At 44.0% G+C, this 16988-nt stretch overlaps 1 protein-coding gene across 7 annotated transcripts in view; it reads left to right on the forward strand.

Moving 5' to 3' along the window:
* MPPE1 (metallophosphoesterase 1) overlaps window positions 1–16988 on the forward strand; it is a 48985-nt gene that overhangs the window by 12015 nt on the left and 19982 nt on the right. The window contains exons 5-8 of one of the 7 annotated variants that reach the window (XM_064577998.1): window positions 1543–1660; window positions 4755–4923; window positions 5773–5903; window positions 13159–13334. The gene's annotated coding sequence lies outside the window, so the exon portion shown is untranslated. Of the gene's footprint in view, window positions 1–1542; window positions 1661–4754; window positions 4924–5772; window positions 5904–12566; window positions 13335–13360; window positions 14274–16988 lie in introns of those variants that run through there. The other 6 variants (XM_064577999.1, XM_045887101.3, XM_045887104.3 and 3 more) reach the window with 6 other exon arrangements.

Below are 16988 nucleotides of genomic sequence, written 5' to 3' on the forward strand. Positions count from 1 at the left end.
GTCAGAAAATTCCCTAGCTCTTTCGTAGAGAGAAGAGCCCCTCCTACAGCTGGACTTTGCTGACAGCCAGTCTAGCAGGCAGGCCTGTGTCAGGAAAGCAATCTTAGTCCTGCTTTGCCAACACTTTTGTGCATAGAACCAGACTTCCTTTTTCTCTTGTAGATCTATTGTTGTTGTCGTCGTCGTCGTCGTCGTCATCATCATCATCATCATCATCATCATCCCAGGGGCAGGGGAGTATAGACTGGGCTTAAAATAATAGAACATGGCAACTCTGGGTATCAGATTCCTATGCTTCCCCAAGATTTGTTGTTTCCGCTATTTTTTGTCATTGCTCTTTTGTTTTTAAAGATTTTATTTATTTATTTGACAGAGAGAGAGACAGCAAGAGAGGGAACACAAGCAGGGGGACTGGGAGAGGGAGAAGCAGCCTTCCTGCAGAGCAGGGAGCCTGATGCGGGGCTCGATCCCAGGACGCTGGGACCACGGCCTGAGCCAAAGGCAGCCGCTTAATGTCTGAGCCACCCAGGCACCCCTCATTGCTCTTTTCTTGTGAGTGACCCTTCTGAACTAATTCTCCAAGCCTGTCATCTCGCTCACATGTGACCACTGTAGGTCCTGCTTGGCTGCTGGGTGGTCACCAGTGTCTGGGCAGAGACCGCATTAGCAGCCTCGAATGGAGGAGCGGCTCAGGCTGTGCCGAGGGCTCCCTGGGCATGTGGGGCCGTGTCTTGCACACTGAGCCAGCAGCTGAGAACTCTGCCGGAAGCCTCCCTTCCTGCATGTGCACAGCTTCAGGCTCAGCCCAAGGTGCCAGTGTGTGGCCTTGTCAGGTCTCTCCTGAGCACGCACACAGCCCTGCACTGGTGCATGTTCTAGATTCCTGAGAAGAAGTTGGGGCTTCTCAAAGCCCCTATGGAAACCTCACTCTTCAGCTCTTCTTTTAAGGTTTTTGTGAGTCTGTTTTTTGCACCAGTTGTTATCCCTCACATTAAACAACCACAAGTTGAACAGTTGCCTGTATTCTTTTTGTTTTATGTAATTTTTTACTATTATGCCAGGGAAAGACTTGTTATTCTGGGCAGCTTCCAAGTCAGATTGAATACAGACAGTTGAACAGATGGGGTCTTACAGAGACCCATCAGATTGGCCCATTAGCGATCAGGCTCTAGGAGGGAGGTGTTGTGGGGGCTCCAGCCCTGCTCTGCTCCCTCCAGTGGCTGCCACCTTGTTGACTTTGACTGTGAACGTGGCTCTTAGTTTTCTGAACTTCCGTGGACCCGCGGGGCAGGGACTGGGACCAGGACAAGTTATAATGGCAGAAATCTCATGCTTCTGTGATTCAGCTGTTTTTTGGTTTTGGTTTCCTGGAGTCGATGTTCCCTCTACTGCTGCCGGTTCTGGTTAATTGCCAGAGTTCTGAAAATACAGATGGGGACCATTGTTGCCAGTTTCCTCCATTGCTCTCTTGGAAGAGAGAATCTCTAAATGCCATTGTCACCTTAGTCAGTGACCACATCCTATTCTCTTGAATATTCTCAGGCCATGATTGTGACTGATGATCCCTGGGGTCAACAGAACATATGTCTCAGATGAAACTCTTCATGCAGTCGTGTGAGACTGTTAGGTCGCACACATGACATTCAACGTAAAAATAGAGGTGAGTGTCTGTTTAAAAGAAGTTGTCTTAAAAATCCTATACTGAATATTATGACCTAAGCTGGCTGATATTGACAACATCCTACCATTGGAACTACATTGCTGGACAGAGTTGTGTTGTGTTGTATTCCTCCTCTGACTTAAAAACCGTTTTAACTTATTGTAGGTATGGTTTTAGAGTGGTGGAGTTTGATGTTTTGTTTATATATGCTTTCTTGCATTTATAGATTTATTTAATTCATCCTCACAGTCAAAGAGCTGTTTTGGAATATATTTGAATAACTATTTTTGGCCATGGATGTTTCATCAAATAGTATGTTGATAAGGCTTGCACTTTATGGAAAAGAAACAAGAACACATGCAGGGATTCTAAGATAGGATGTAAAGCTTCCAGTCATTGTAAATCCACATTGTATCTTTAAAATACACGCAACTGTGGTTAATAATAGCTTTCATAATCAAAAAGAATGCACAGGCTGAGAATTTTTGACTTGCATAAATCTATTTCTTCTACATATCTACAAGATTTGCCAGGGAGGTAGCTCAGGATGTGTCTATTATCCTTTAATTAATTGGAATGTCTTTAATGTTTGGGAGATTTTATATTTTAACATAGTACTTGAATAAATAATAGTAAATATTAAATAAAATAAATCTCAAAACTTTAAAAAATAACAACAACAAAAAAAATACATGCAAAATTGTCCCCAGTGCCCAAAGGCTCTCCTCAGCCTTCAAGAGGATGTGGCTGATGTTTGTCCTCCTGTTTTCTTGACCATTGTAAACATCAATATCATTCAGATGTGTGTGTGGCACGTGGCTGGGGAGGTCTTGAATTCTCATTGAACCTCATGTCATGGAAGTCTGAGCCTCATGACAGCATTCCTGTGGATTTGGACTGACTCTGCACCCTGAGTTCTGTCTAAGCAGCGTGCACATCCTGCACTTTCCTTGTTTGGTGATAAATTGTCAGTTGCTTGAGAAAAAGCTCTGGTTTTATTGGCCTCCCCTGGCCTCCTCCTCAGACTTGCCTCATCACCTCCTGATTCCATGCATATGCAATTCCTATGCAGGAGACATCCTCTCCCCTACTGCCTGCCCCAGTCATGACCCAGGGTGTACCCCAGTTACCCTGAATGTGTTCTTCAGATGGGGGTTCAGCCCCCTCCCAGAGAGCCTCCCAAGATCTCCCACAGCAGAATTGTGCCCAGGTGATCTGTTTCAGGAATCTCCCAGTGGATTAATTTTTTATTGTATGGTTATATTATGTGCATCACCCCAGAATAATTAGGATTAGTCCCTAATACCCCACATTGAAGTTTCAGGTGTTTTACAGCATGTACTTCTTGATTGACAGGAATTATGTACAAATGGAAAGCCAGCTTTGGCTATTTATACATTATCAGTTCATGGCACATATCAGAGGAAACACTAAAATGCCAAAGTACACATCAAGTTAAATTCAGATTCTTGACGTTGTTTACAGTTAAATTTTTTTGGAAAATTTGTTTCACAGGAATCAGCTCTGGATGTCTTAAATAAAATTTTTATTTTGACATCACGTCAGAAATCCATCCAATGTCATCCATCATGGCCTATCAGGTACTCTAAATAGCTATACTAGGAATCACACCCCCAACAACAAAAAATCCTCTCAAAATCATAAATTAAAATTAGTTGTTATCTGACATTTGCCAAAGTGATGGAGATTACGTGATGATATTATTAAAAAATTAAGTTCTTAAAAGTATACATGAAATGACATAATAAACTTTTATAAAACTGTGCCAGAAAAATGATTTATTTAGATATCATTTGGAAAAAACAATGGTAGGATTGCATTACCTAAAGAAGCAAAAAGATTGTTTTGTAATGTGTAAATTGATTCTGTTACTCATGTTTTTTCCAATCCTGTTCTGTTTCATAAGTCATAAAACATTTTTAAGAAATACACTTTATATTTCCTGCCTGGAACTGCATATTTCTCCCAGCTTTTTGCACAAGGGGTTCCGAATTTTCACTTTGCAAGGGACCACACAGAGCATGTGGCCAGTCCCGCAGGTGGTTAAAATGTATGTGGCCCCCTGCATGACAGCTCAAGGGAGTGGATGGACAAGGGGTGAAACCAGCAGAGAGGCTTTGAATCCAACCACTCGGAGTGCACACAGATTGACCTTTGCAGCCAAGAGGGTCCTGCACAGACGTGACCTGCCTCATCTCATGAGTCCATGTAAGGACTCCCCTTGCAAGAGTAGTGTGGACCCATGACCTGCACGCACGCCACGGGAGGCCCCATCCAGTGGTGGCGAGGACCCACTGTCCACACAGAACTACCCTCATTACAGACCTGGAATTCAGGATGGAGGGCAGGAGAGAGGGAGGTCAATGCACAAAACGCCTTTAAAATCTGAAATGCAAGAGCAATCCAGTGTTTCCAAAGAATATTTTTCTGCCCCCAGAGAAAAGGAAATCTCAAAACGAAATTAATGAAATTTATTGGAATATGAGGGAGATATGTTTGCATGGCTCAGGCAGTCCACCTGAGAGAACATCACTAATTGTCATCCTTGGCTCCAAGGGGCTCCTGGAAGGAAAACAGGGCCATTCTGGGGAGAGGGGCCCTGTAGAAAAGACTTTTTCAAAAAATTATTTATTTTTTTATTTGATAGGTAGAGAGAGAGAACATGAGTGGGGTGAGGGGCAGCGGGAGAAGTAGGCTCCCTTCTGATCAGGGATCCTCATGTGAAGCTCAATCCCAGGACTACGGGATAATGATGGAACCGATGGCAGACGCTTAATCATCTGAGCCCCCCAGGCACCCCAGGAAAGACTTTTTTAAACAGTATTTTATTAACAGTTTTAGAGAATAGCAGATATAAATTTTAAGTCAATGTGCCCCCTCCAGGGGTATCTTTTCTTTCTTTCTTTTTTTTAATTTTAGTTTGTTAACATACAGTGCATTATTGGTTTCTGGAGTAGAATTCAGTGATTCATCACTTACATACAGCACTCAGTGCTGATCACAACAAGTGCCCTCTTTCATACCCATCGTCCATCTACCCATCCCAGACCCACTTCTTTCCATCAACCCACAGTGTGCAGAGCTGCTTTCACTCTGAAAGTTCTGTCATGACCCATTGCCATGGTGACCAATGATGCAACCGTTCCTTCCATTTCAACTGTCACTCTGTGAGCCGAGCCCTTGCAGTTTGGTAACAGGTGTGAAGGTTCGCACGATGGGCAACCTGAATTGCTGTTCTACAGGTATGTTCATATGGATTTTCTGAATTCTCTTTTCTCAAGGTGGCTGCCTCACTTCTAGAGAAATTTCTTTCCTTTTTTTTCTTTTCATGTCCACCTTCCAATCTGTCCACACTGATAGATGAATATTCTAGGTTTTCCGTATTAGTTACTTTCAATTTTTCAATGAAGCTGGCTTCCTTAAATAGCTTCTAAATTCAGAAAACTATACTATTTCTGAATGCCAATTTCATACATAGTCATACCGAGAATGCACACAGGGAACACACCACACTGCTCTCACTGGATCAGGAGAATCTTGATGCCATCCAGCAACACATTGTAGGGAAAGGAGTTACAAGTCACCTCTTCTCAAAGTGGATGACAAAATCTGGAAGCTACTGTGAGTAGTCTAAATCCAGACATTTTTAGAAGGAGAGAAACTGGAATATCTTGTGGTATTTTCATGGGTTGATGTGGAAGGGTTCACTGGCTGTCTGGATGATGCCTGGGAGTGAACGAGAAGGGACCGTGCCATCGGGTAGGTGGAATGAACTCGGGGTAACTCTCTCAGGTAGGTGTGGCTGCTAAATGGGATGTGAATCCAGGCCATCAGGTGTGGTCACTGTGCTTTGCTGTGTTTCTATTATATCTGCTAAATAACCGTAGTTGCCCACAACAACTGTCAGTTTTCAGTGCACACCACACTGCAACATCTTCCTAAGTCCAACTTTGAGGGAGGAATGTCTGCTGAGGAGTTGCTGAGTATGGGGAGCCAAAGGTTGAACTAGGAGTACCTATAATGTCTAATTCCCCTATGGTCTACTGACAGCAAGATGCCAACTCTGCTCTCTATTTCCTTGCTTTTCCTAGAACTTTGTGTGGAAGATCAGCCTAAAGCTGTGGAACCCCCCACAACCACATTGGCCACTTCCAACGGAGAAGGAAAAGAGTTTTCTTCTCTCTCCATAACCAGGTGTACCCAATCGGGTATAGCGAGGAAGGTACTGTGGAAATTTACTCATTAGGTTGATTTAAGAATAAGTCTTTCATTCAATAACATAGACATAACAGAAGAGTATAAAAATGCTGAGACACATTTTTCTATTATTTCATAGATACAGATATAAATTTATTAAGTCCATCACCATTAAGTATAGAAGTCAAGATTAATTTCTCCCTGAAACCGGATCCATGTGTCATAGGAAAAAAGAGTCCCTGATGAATATCTAACTTTTACATCAACATGGATGGGACTGAAGGAGATTATGCTAAGTGAGATAAGTCAAGCAGAGAAAGTCAATTATCATATGGTTTCACTTACTTGCAGAACATAAGGAATAGCATGCAGGACATTAGGAGAAGGAAGGGAAAAATGAAAGGAGGGAAATCAGAGGGAGAGATGAACCATGAGAGACTATGGACTCTGAGAAACAGGGTTTTAGAGGGGAGAGGAGAGGGGGGATAGTTAGCCTGGTGATGGGTATTAAGGAGGGCACGTACTGCATGGAGCACTGGGTGTTATACGAAAACAATGGATCATGGATCACCACATCAAAAACTAATGATGTATTGTATGGTGACTAACATAACATAAAAAAAAAAAAAAAAAAAGAGTCCCTGAGCGGAATATAGGGACCTTAGCTATTTTTTGAACACAAGTCAATATAGATCTCTCCATGAAACTGTTTCTAGATTTTTAGTAAGTAGGAGACAATGTTTTGACCCGGTTTAGATTAAAATAAAATTGGAACAGATAAGACAGGAAGTTTCCATATCCCACCCCTCCACTTTTCTCCATTAACCACATCTTACATGTGTGTACAATATACCTTATGATTAACGAAACAACCTCAAACTTTTTAAGAACTAAAGTCCACAGTTTACATTAAAATACTTTCTTTGTGTTTCCCATTCTACACGTTTGACAAATGCATAATTGTCAAGTATTCCCGTTCCGGTAACAGACAGAAATCTGTGCACCAATGTTCGAGACGGCAGTATTCCCAGTAGCCAGACAGATACAACCCCAAAAGCCATCCTGTGAGGGAAGGACACATTAAATGAGATACGTACACATAATGGAATGCTATTCAGCCATAAGAAGAAACTAAAGTATTCAATATGCTACGAAATGGATGGACCTTGAAAAACAAAGATGCTTTTTGAAAGAAGGCACGCACAGAAAGACGTGTATTACACGATCCCACTTTTTGAGGAAGCGAGAGTAGGGAAATTCGTAGACCCAGAAAGTAGAAAGTAGGACGGAGGGAGGAAGGGGGGAGGAGCAGTCATTTTTCATGGGTACAGAGGTTACTTAGGATGGAAATGCTCTGGATATAGATGGTAGTGCTGTCTACAAAGCCTTACGAATGTAAATAGTGTCGCTGAGTATACACTTATTAATAAAAGCATTAACACTACATAGATTCCATCCCATAAAAACCTAATAATCCGAGGCAAAAGAGGACAGATACCGTTGCAGCATATACGCCGGGATGAAAGCTGAACTGGTCCCGTGACAGGGGAGGAAGTGGGACTGTGGCTGGCCTTCACAGTGGGTTGGAGGGCTCAGGGGACTGCGCCATGAAACACACTGTGCCTTGAGACTGACGATTTCCCATTGAGGAGATGCCCTCAGCTTGAAAACCAAGGCCCCGTTTCTCTTTTCCCTCCTGCTCCTCTCCACTGTATTTCTTCATACGCCAAGGAGATTGGCCCGGCTTGTTCACCGATCACATACCTTCACTGTGGCCCCGTGTGCACATCAAGCAAAACTCCCTAAGTCATTCCTGAGCAGTGCAACCAATACCCTGACAGAGTAGCTAGAGAATCCTAGGTGATTCTCATGAGGGATCCCATACATCAATCCCGAGTCTGAGGATTCATGTTTATACCACCTTCTTGTGAAGCTTTTGGCCCAATCCTGCTTTGGTGTTTCTTTGAAGCCTGCCTGACTCCAGTGTGTTCTTTCTGCCAGACCCCATTGTGGGGAGGTGGCCTGGTGGCCTGGTTAAGCTCCTCAGGTGACTGCTCTCTGCAACGGTCCTTGTTCTATCCATTCTGCTTGGAGGCTTTGATTTTAGTATAGCGACTTGCATCAGAGGATTTTTTTCTCTGTCTTCCGGCATTATTGTGTTTTCTGTTTTTTGTTTTGTTTTGTTTTGTTTGTTGATGTTGTTGTTTCTGTTTTGTTTTGTTTTTTTTTTTTAATGTTTTCACGGTCCCTTGTCCCAAGTGCCATGCAGGACAAAAGCTGCTTGCTATGAACCGCTGCGGGCTCAGGGCAGTGCCGAACCACGAGAGACGCAGCCATCTGCAAGGTTCATTAATATTTCACGGCCATGCTTCAGTCTGGGCCATGAAGCAGCATCATCCATCATTTAATGCTACTGCCGTGCTGTTCCCTAATGCGTCATTAGTGTTTTAGGATGGCCTGGCCCCCAGAGCGCTCTGCATGCGAGCTGGCAACCTCAGAGGTCAGGCTCTGGGCAGCTCCCCTGCGCCAGGGCGGAGACAGCATGCTGCACAGAGTAGCCCAGCTGAGCCGTCTGCTAGCCAGAAGCACCAGGAGTCCATGGAGTTTACCCCAGAACTTTCCACAGCTCAATCCATTTCTGGTTTTGCACAAAGCCTTCCTACATGGAGATGGAACAACATTCATGGACGTAAAATTTTCCCAAGAAAGAACTTTGCTGTGATTGAGATTGTACCAAAAATATAAACAGATGGATGCTTTACGAAAAACAGCTAGTAGATGAAAACTAATTTTATTTGGTCAGATTTTAAGCAGCTATATTTCCACACTTGGAAGCATATGTCCTTATGATTTGCTTTGTTTTAGACTTGCTAAAAAGCCATCTTGGTCCCCACGTTTTGTGTATTTGGTTGAATATGCCATCGTGTAGGCAGGTCAAGGTGGGGCTAAGGGATAGAAGCATTTCACCCTGGCCCAGGTGCTCTGGGCATCATTCCAGGTGATGTCCTGCCCTGGGGACTCCAGAATTTTCCACTCTCACCCTCTCATATTTTCTACTCCTCTGCCCTCCATATATCAAAAGAGACTCTCCGAGATGATCCATCCAGTCCTCGGCATAACTTCAAGGCAATGTGCTAGGTTTCCTGATGGTGCTGGCATGTAGGAATTCGCTCTGGCTAAGGGTAGAAAAATTTATGTTTGCTTTTCAAAATCTCTCTGGTATAATCCAGTGGGAGGAGAATGATTTCATGTGAGGTGTGAGAGTCTTCTTAGTGTTACTGAACCCATTCCAAGGGGGAGACTCGCCGCCTTTTCTAGTTGTCTTTGAGACCAAACTTGGGGCCACCGATTATGTCTCCTGGATTGTCATTTATTAAGGAGGCTGACCAGACATTTCCAATTATTGGCTATTTGGTTCTGGGCCTGGAGTCTTCGCTTGTCAGCCATCATTTTTATAAGGCTGCACACATACTTCACTCTCCTCAGTAAACTTGACCTAGTTTTTCCAATGGGCATTTGAGTAACGCCTGAGCAGATATAACTGATCAGGAAGTGAATGACAGGAAATGGACCCCTACCTTCCATCTCTCGAGCTCTAGTTCCTCAGTTGCTTTAGACATCCCTTTCACGGGGGTGGTGAGGACAGAACATTGGAGCCAACTTGGCTGGAAGGATGGCAGAGCCCACATTTATTGTGCATCTTCTATATGTTCTCATGATACCTTAGCTCTAGAGTCATCTGGCCAGACCTCCTCGAGGGCAGGATGGAAAGGGAACATCCTCAAACCTGGCCCATTGTCAAAATCATCTGAAAGTACTTAAATACATAAAGATTTGTAGACCCTGGCCTCCTAAGTAAGAGTCCTGGGGAGTCCAGAGTTTCTATTTTTTGACAAGAGCTGGAGATGATTCTAATGATTAGATGTACTGTCCTTAAACACAGATCCATGACCAATAGTTCAGAATCAGCTGGGCACTGGTTAAAAAAGGGTATTTCTGGGCCCTAGGTATATATGATCTGATGGTTGAGTCTCGTAGGCTTCAGAAATCTATAGCTTTCTAAAGCTTTCTGTTGATTCTGATCCTCAGAAAGATCTGGAAACTCCTGGAGTAGAGAGGATGGATGGAGAGTGGAAGCCTGCAAGCCCACAAAGGGGCGGCTGCAGTAAGCCAGGAGGAGGGTGGGGGCAGAGCCGCAGGACGAGAAGAGCAGAGGTTTAGGGGACTGGCCCAGAGAGACACCTGCTGGACTCAATGGCCTGAGCGAGTCTCAGACTCGCTGAGGTCCTCAGCTTGAGTGAATATTCTTAACAACTATAAGGCAGGAAAGATAAAGAGAGCTGAGGTGAAAATCATGATTTTGGTTTTGGTCATGAGCTGTCAATGGGTCATTAATGTAGAATCCCTCCGAGCAGTTAAGAGAAGCAGAACAGACAGAAAAAAAGTCAGACTAGATGTCTAGAACTGCCTGCATAGTGGGGACGTTCCATCTGTGGGCATGGGTGACATTCAACATCTGTGACACCAGCTTGGAAGAGTGAATATTCAGAAGAAAAATGGACCCTAGGGAGGCTTTCAGTGCTGATCTTAAATACTTTTAAAAGGGTTGCTTTGTATCTTGGGTGCATGGGCATCTGCAGGCACAGTTCTGTTCCTCTTGGATGATAGCTTGTCCTGTCTACAGCTGGAACTTGGGTTCCTTATGAGGAAGAGCACACATAGCTGCCTCTCCACTAAGAGCCAGGCTCTTCACATTCCTTCTGTGGCCCGGAAACTCCTGGGCTGTTCTGAACTCCAATGATTGCCGCTCAGTTCGGGTTGGAGACTGGTTGGTATCATCTTACCCAAGGCAACAATGCCATCAATAAGCCTAGAGCCTGATGCCTCCTGAGTAATGGAAAGACATCTTTTAAAAATATAACCCAACTATATATAAATAACTTATACAACTCTACATACACACACATACACACACACCCCCCCAACAAATAATCTGATTTAAAAATGGGCAGAGGACCTGAATAGACGTTTTTCCAAAGAAGACATCCAGATGGCTCACAAACATATGAAAAGATGCTCAACATCACTCATCATCAGGGAAATGCAAATAAAACTCACAATGAGATCTCACTTCACACTTGTCAGGATGGCTAGAATAAAAAAGACAAGAAATAACAAGTGTTGTTGAGGATGTGGAGAAAAAGGAACCCTGTTGGTGGGAATGCAAACTGGTGCAGCCCCTGTGGCAAACAGTGTGGGGATTCTTCAAAAAAAAAAAAATAGAACTACCAGATGATCCAGTAATACTAGATATTTACTCAAAGAAAATGAAAACACTAGCTTGAAATGCACCCTTATATTTATTGCAGATTTATTTACAATAGCCAAAATATGGAAGCAACCCAAGTGTCCATCTATAAATGAATGGATAAAGAAAATGTGGTATACATACAATGGAATATTGGTCATAAAAAAAAAATGAGATCTTGCCATTTGTGACAACATGGTTGGACTTAGTAGGTATTACGCTAAGTAAAATAAGTCAGACAGAGAAAGACAAAGACCATATGATTTCACTTATATGTGGAATCTAAAAAATAAAACAAAAAACAGAACAAAGCCATAAATATAGAGAACAGGACTGATGGTTGCCAGAGAGGAGGGGCTGGGGGTTGAGCAGAATGGGTGAAGAGGAGTAGGGAGAGTCAGGGACTGCCTGGAGGGCAGATCACTTGAGGGCGTTTCTTCCCTCTCCTCCTCCATGCTGAAAAACCAAAGGCCACTTCCTGAGCCTTTTCCCAATCCTTCCCCTCTGTCCCAAGGAGCAACTGAAAGGAGACTTGGCAGAGGATGATGGCCACATACACTGAAGGCCAGGAGGAACCAAGACAGGGCCTGGGGAGGACTGAGCAAACGGAAGAGGCTGAGAGCTGTGAGGAGGGGATGGGGCGTGTTGGGGGGACCCGGGTGCTTACGGTAGCCGGGGCAGACCACCTGGCAGGTGCACGTGTCAGAGACTGCACCCCTGCACCAAGCCTGCAGACATGGGAAATAGACTAAGCAGCTTCTCCCCCACCCAACCCCTCTGGGCCTCTCCATACATTACATTGCTTGATGTAATACAGTGACCAAATGCTTTCCAGCATCCGTGCATTTGCCGACATAAGCCTGGGCTCCAGCCACCAAGCCTGAGGAGCTCACTGAAATGAAGCAGCCAAGCTGCCAAGCTGTGCTAGAGCACTCTCCCAGAACGAATCCCCTGGCTTTTCCCAGAACTCTTGCTCCTGTATCTCAGTGCTGGTCGCCTGGCCTGGGACTCATCCACATCTTCGGATGCTCCTTCCGCATCATCCCCTCTCTCTCCTGCTTGTTAGTGGCCCCTGGCCACACCACTCTCCCATGGGCCACGAGTTGGTGATGGAAACTGCATCTTCCAGTTTCCTGGGTGAAGGTGGCCTTTCAGAAGTGCTTTCCCAGGGCGCCTGGGTGGCTCAGTTGGTTAAGTGACTGCCTTCGGCTCAGGTCATGATCCTGGAGTCCCGGGATCGAGTCCCACATCGGGCTTCCTGCTCAGCAGGGAGTCTGCTTCTCCCTCTGACCCTCCCCCCTCTCATGAGCTCTCTCTCTCTCAAATAAATAAATAAAATCTAAAAAAAAAAAATGAAAAAAAAAAAAAAAAGAAGTGCTTTCCCAGACCCCAGTGGTGGGCCAGAGGGCAGGGCAACAGGGGCCTGGAGCTCCTTAAATACCACTGGAGGTTTCCTTTCCTTCTATGATGTTACCTGGATCATTAGCTTCAGTTCCTTCCTTTGGCAAAAGGTTTTAAACTAATGTTTTGTTTTAGCTCTAAATATTTGCCTAACATCCCCCCAGATGATGGAACTTGTCCTGAGTCCAAAACCGTTGGGTACCTGGGCGCGGCAGCCAGGGCGGGGAGAAGGCCTGACTTGCGGCGCTGGGCTAGCAGCAGGTGCTTGGCTGAGGGCTGTGCCCCATGCGGCGCCTTAGGTCCTCCTGGCTGGGGTTTCTCACCTGTACCGCCCGAAAAAATGAGAATTAGAAACGTGGATGTGTGGAAATAAATGTTAAACAAAGACTTCGGAGAAAGTCTTTTCCCTAAATCTACCGATTTCTCTGACCCGAAATGTGATTCTTGATGCATCGCTTTAGAACTGCAAAACAGCTGCATGCTGCGGGTGCCACTGAGTGCTAGCGACATGCACGCCTACGGTGGTGGCCGTCCGTCAGCTGCCCCAGCACTCGTCTGCATTTGTTCCCAGGAAGGGGCTGTGCAGAGGCTAACCACGCATCCGTGTAGCTGCTCCGCCTACTGCGGCGTCAACCCCTCCCATAGCCTGGATAATTAACTGCGCCTGAGGACGAACCCCGACCGACCCGCTGGGCCACGTGCGCGGAAACAGGAAGTTGCCTGGATGCTCGGCGGGCCGGAGGACAGGTGAAGTGATGGGGGCCCGGCTCGCCCGGGAGGCTTGGCTTTGCGATCTGCCTCGCTGGGTGCTTGGCCGCCCGCCGCAAGCAGGATTCTCCATGTTTCCTTATGACCATGCTATGATATTTAGGCTTCTAGGTTAATTGCTATTTCTTGTTACTGCAGACTGGAACCTCCTTGCCTTTTTAGGATTGAGAGGTAGCTGAAAAAACGGTGTTCTGGGAATTAGTCATTTACTTGCTGGAGAATCACGATTACTTAAGGCCCAGGTAGCAAATCGTAGGCGCCTCTCTCTTTCTAGTTTGCTGATGTAAATTGACAAAAAAAAAAAAAAATCCGTCTTATTTAAGGTGGAACATTTAACATTCGAATAGCCATTGATGACACTGTGGTAATATATTTAAGGTAATGGACAAGTAAGAGAAAAAACTATGGATCAGTGCATATTACACATTTTTTAGTGCTGTTTTTGGGGGGAGGGAATTTAGATATTTAATGATGGCTTTGAAGTTAAAACTCAGTCAATGGATGAAGTGTTTTGTTCTCAGTTATGGATTGCAGCTGCTATTTTTATGTGTTGGGCAATACAGAGCAGTGTGGCATGCGTATATTGTATGTTAATATTTTGTGCTGTAATTTACCAGAGCTATTCGTGAGCAATGACATGTCAGTCATTTTTCTTTAGCTGGTTTTTTGTTTGTGTGTTTGTTTACTTTAAACACTGATCGGGTTCCTTCTCTGTGTGCTGCAGGGCAGCACCTGCTGTACCCTCTGGGACTGATGCATTATCCACTTTAAAAAGTGGTTAACCGAAGGAAAGATTCTTCAGCAACAACACACACATATTTGCTTTATTTTGCGCTCTGATTTGGGGGAACACAAGCCAACTTAGAGCTTCTTCATCTCATCTCACCAGTCTCATCTACCAGTTGTATTGTTTAAAAGGTGAGAAGGTGACTCAGTGATATTCCCTAAACCCAGGCTCCCAAGACTTCTTTTTATATATAAAGGTAGTATATTTTTTTTTATTTTTTATTTTTAAAGATTTTATTTATTTGACAGAGAGGGACAGCGAGAGAGGGAACACAAGCAGGGGGAGTGGGAGAGGGAGAAGCAGGCTTCCTGCTGAGCTGGGAGCCTGATGCGGGGCTCGATCCCAGGACCCTGGGATCATGACCTGAGCCGAAGGCAGATGCTTAACGACCGAGCCACCCAGGCGCCCCTATAAAGGTAGTATATTTAGATCCAAAAGGAAGCCCTTGCTATAGGACATCGTTAGCTTGTAGGGTCCTGTGTGTGTGTTCGTGTGCCTCTTCCTTTTTTTAGAAAATTGTGGCAAAACCTGCATAATATAAAATTTAACATTTTAACCATTTTTTTTTAAAGATTTTATTTATTTATTTGACAGAGAGAGAGATAGCAAGAGCAGGAACACAAGCAGGGGGAGTGGGAGAGGGAGAAGCAGGCTTTCTGCCGAGCAGGGAGCCCGATGTGGGACTCGATCCCAGGACCCTGGGATCATGACCTGAGCTGAAGGCAGACGTTTAACGACTGAGCCACCCAGGTACCCAACATTTTAACCATTTTAAGCTTATAGTTCAGTGACATTAAGTACATTCACATTATTCTTCAACTGTCACCACTATCCATTTACAGAACTTTTTCTTTTTCCCCAGTTGAAACTCCATATCCATTACGTAATGACTGCCCATCCCCCCAACCCTGGCCCTGGCAACCACCATTTTACTTTCTGTCTCTATGAATTTGACTACTGTAGGTCCCCCATATAAGTAGAATCATACAGTACTTTGTCTTTCTGTGTCTGACTTATTTCACTTAGCATAATGTCCTCAAGGTTCATCTATGCTGTATCATGTATCAGGATATGATTAAATTAAAAAATATTTAATTGTGGTAAAATATACAAAAAATTTACCATCTTGCTAATTATTAATGGACTGTTTTCTAGAGCAGTTTTAGGTTCACAGCAAAACTGAGCAGAAAGTAGAGAGTTTCCATATGATCTCTGCTCCCACATAGCACGCTATCCCCCATTATCAGCATCCTGCACCAGAGTCACACATTGGCTACAATTGATGAACCTACACTAACACATCAGAATCACCCAGAGGCCATAGTTTACATTAGGTCGGCTCTTGGTGGTGTATATTTTATGGGTTTTAACAATGTATGACATATATCCACCATTATAGTATCATACAGAGTATTTTCACTGCCCTAAATATTTCCTGTGCTCTACCTGTTCATCTATCTCTTCCTCCCCCTTACCCACCTCCAACCACTGATCTTTTACTGTATCCATAGTTTTGTCTTTTCCAGAATGTCATATAGAAGGAATCCTACAGTATGTAGCCTTTTCAGATTGGCTTCTTTCACTTAATGATACCCAATTAAAGTTCCTCATGTCTTTTCAGGGCTTGATAGCTCCTTTCTTTTTAGCACTGAATAATGTTCCATTGTCCGCAGGTACCATGGTTTATTTATCCATTCACCTATTGAAGGACATCTTGGTTGCTTCCAGGTTTCGGCAATTATGAAGAAAGCGGCTATGTTTATGTCAGGTTTTTGTGTGGACATAAGTTTTAAACTCATTTGGGTAGAATACCAAGCAGGTGTATAGCTCAGTCCAATTAAGTGTATTCACATCGTGGTCCAAGCAATCTTTAGTGCTTTTCCATCTGGCAAAATTGGAACTATACCCATGAAACAACATCTCGCCATTTTCCCTTTTCCCAGCCCCTGGCAACCACCTTGCCATCTACTTTCTGTCTTTATGAATTTGACTACTTTAGGGACCTCATATAAATGGACTCATAGAGTCTTTGTCTTTTTGTGACTGGCTCATTTACCTTAGTATATAATGTCATCAAGATTTATCCATGTTGCTGGTGGGCATTTTATGAGTGCTGATTCCTGGGCCCAAATATTGAAGGTTCTGATTCAGCAAATTTGAGGTGGACTTCAGAAATGCCTGTGTTTGGGGTGCCTGGGTGGCTCAGTCAGTTAAGCATCAGCCTTCAGCTCATGTCCCAGGATCCAGTCCTGCATCGGGCTCCTTGCTCAGCAGGGAGTCTACTTCTCCCTCTGCTTGCTGCTCCCCCTGCTCATGATCTCTCTCTCTCTCTCAAATAAATAAATGAAATCTTAAAAAAAAAAAAAAGATTTATCCATGTTGTAGCCTATGTCAGAATTTCTTTCCTTTTTAAGGGCTGAGTAATATTCCATTATATTTAGATATACATATAGCACATTTTGCTTATCTATTCATCTATCCACAGACATTGGGGTTGATCCCATCTTTTGACTCTTGTGAATAATGCTGCTGTGAACATGGGTGTACACATATCTGAGTCCCTGTTTTCAGTTCTTTAAAAAAAATTTTTTTTATTCTTTTTTTTAAATTTTTTTTTAATTTTTAATTTTTTAAGATTTTATTTATTTATTTGAGAGAGCGAGAATGAGAGAGAGCACATGAGAGGGGGGGAGGGTCAGAGGGAGAAGCAGGCTCCCTGCCAAGCAGGGAGCTCGATGTGGGACTCGATCCCGGGACTCCAGGATCATGACCTGAGCCAAAGGCAGTCGCCCAACCAACTGAGCCACCCAGGCGCCCAAAGAAAATTTTTTTTATTCTTTTAGAGA

The sequence above is a fragment of the Mirounga angustirostris genome, unplaced genomic scaffold (assembly GCF_029215605.1).
Source record: "Mirounga angustirostris isolate CCGP_5_RB_7025 unplaced genomic scaffold, mMirAng1.0.hap1 SCAF_14, whole genome shotgun sequence".
NCBI classification, from domain to species: Eukaryota; Metazoa; Chordata; class Mammalia; order Carnivora; family Phocidae; genus Mirounga; species Mirounga angustirostris.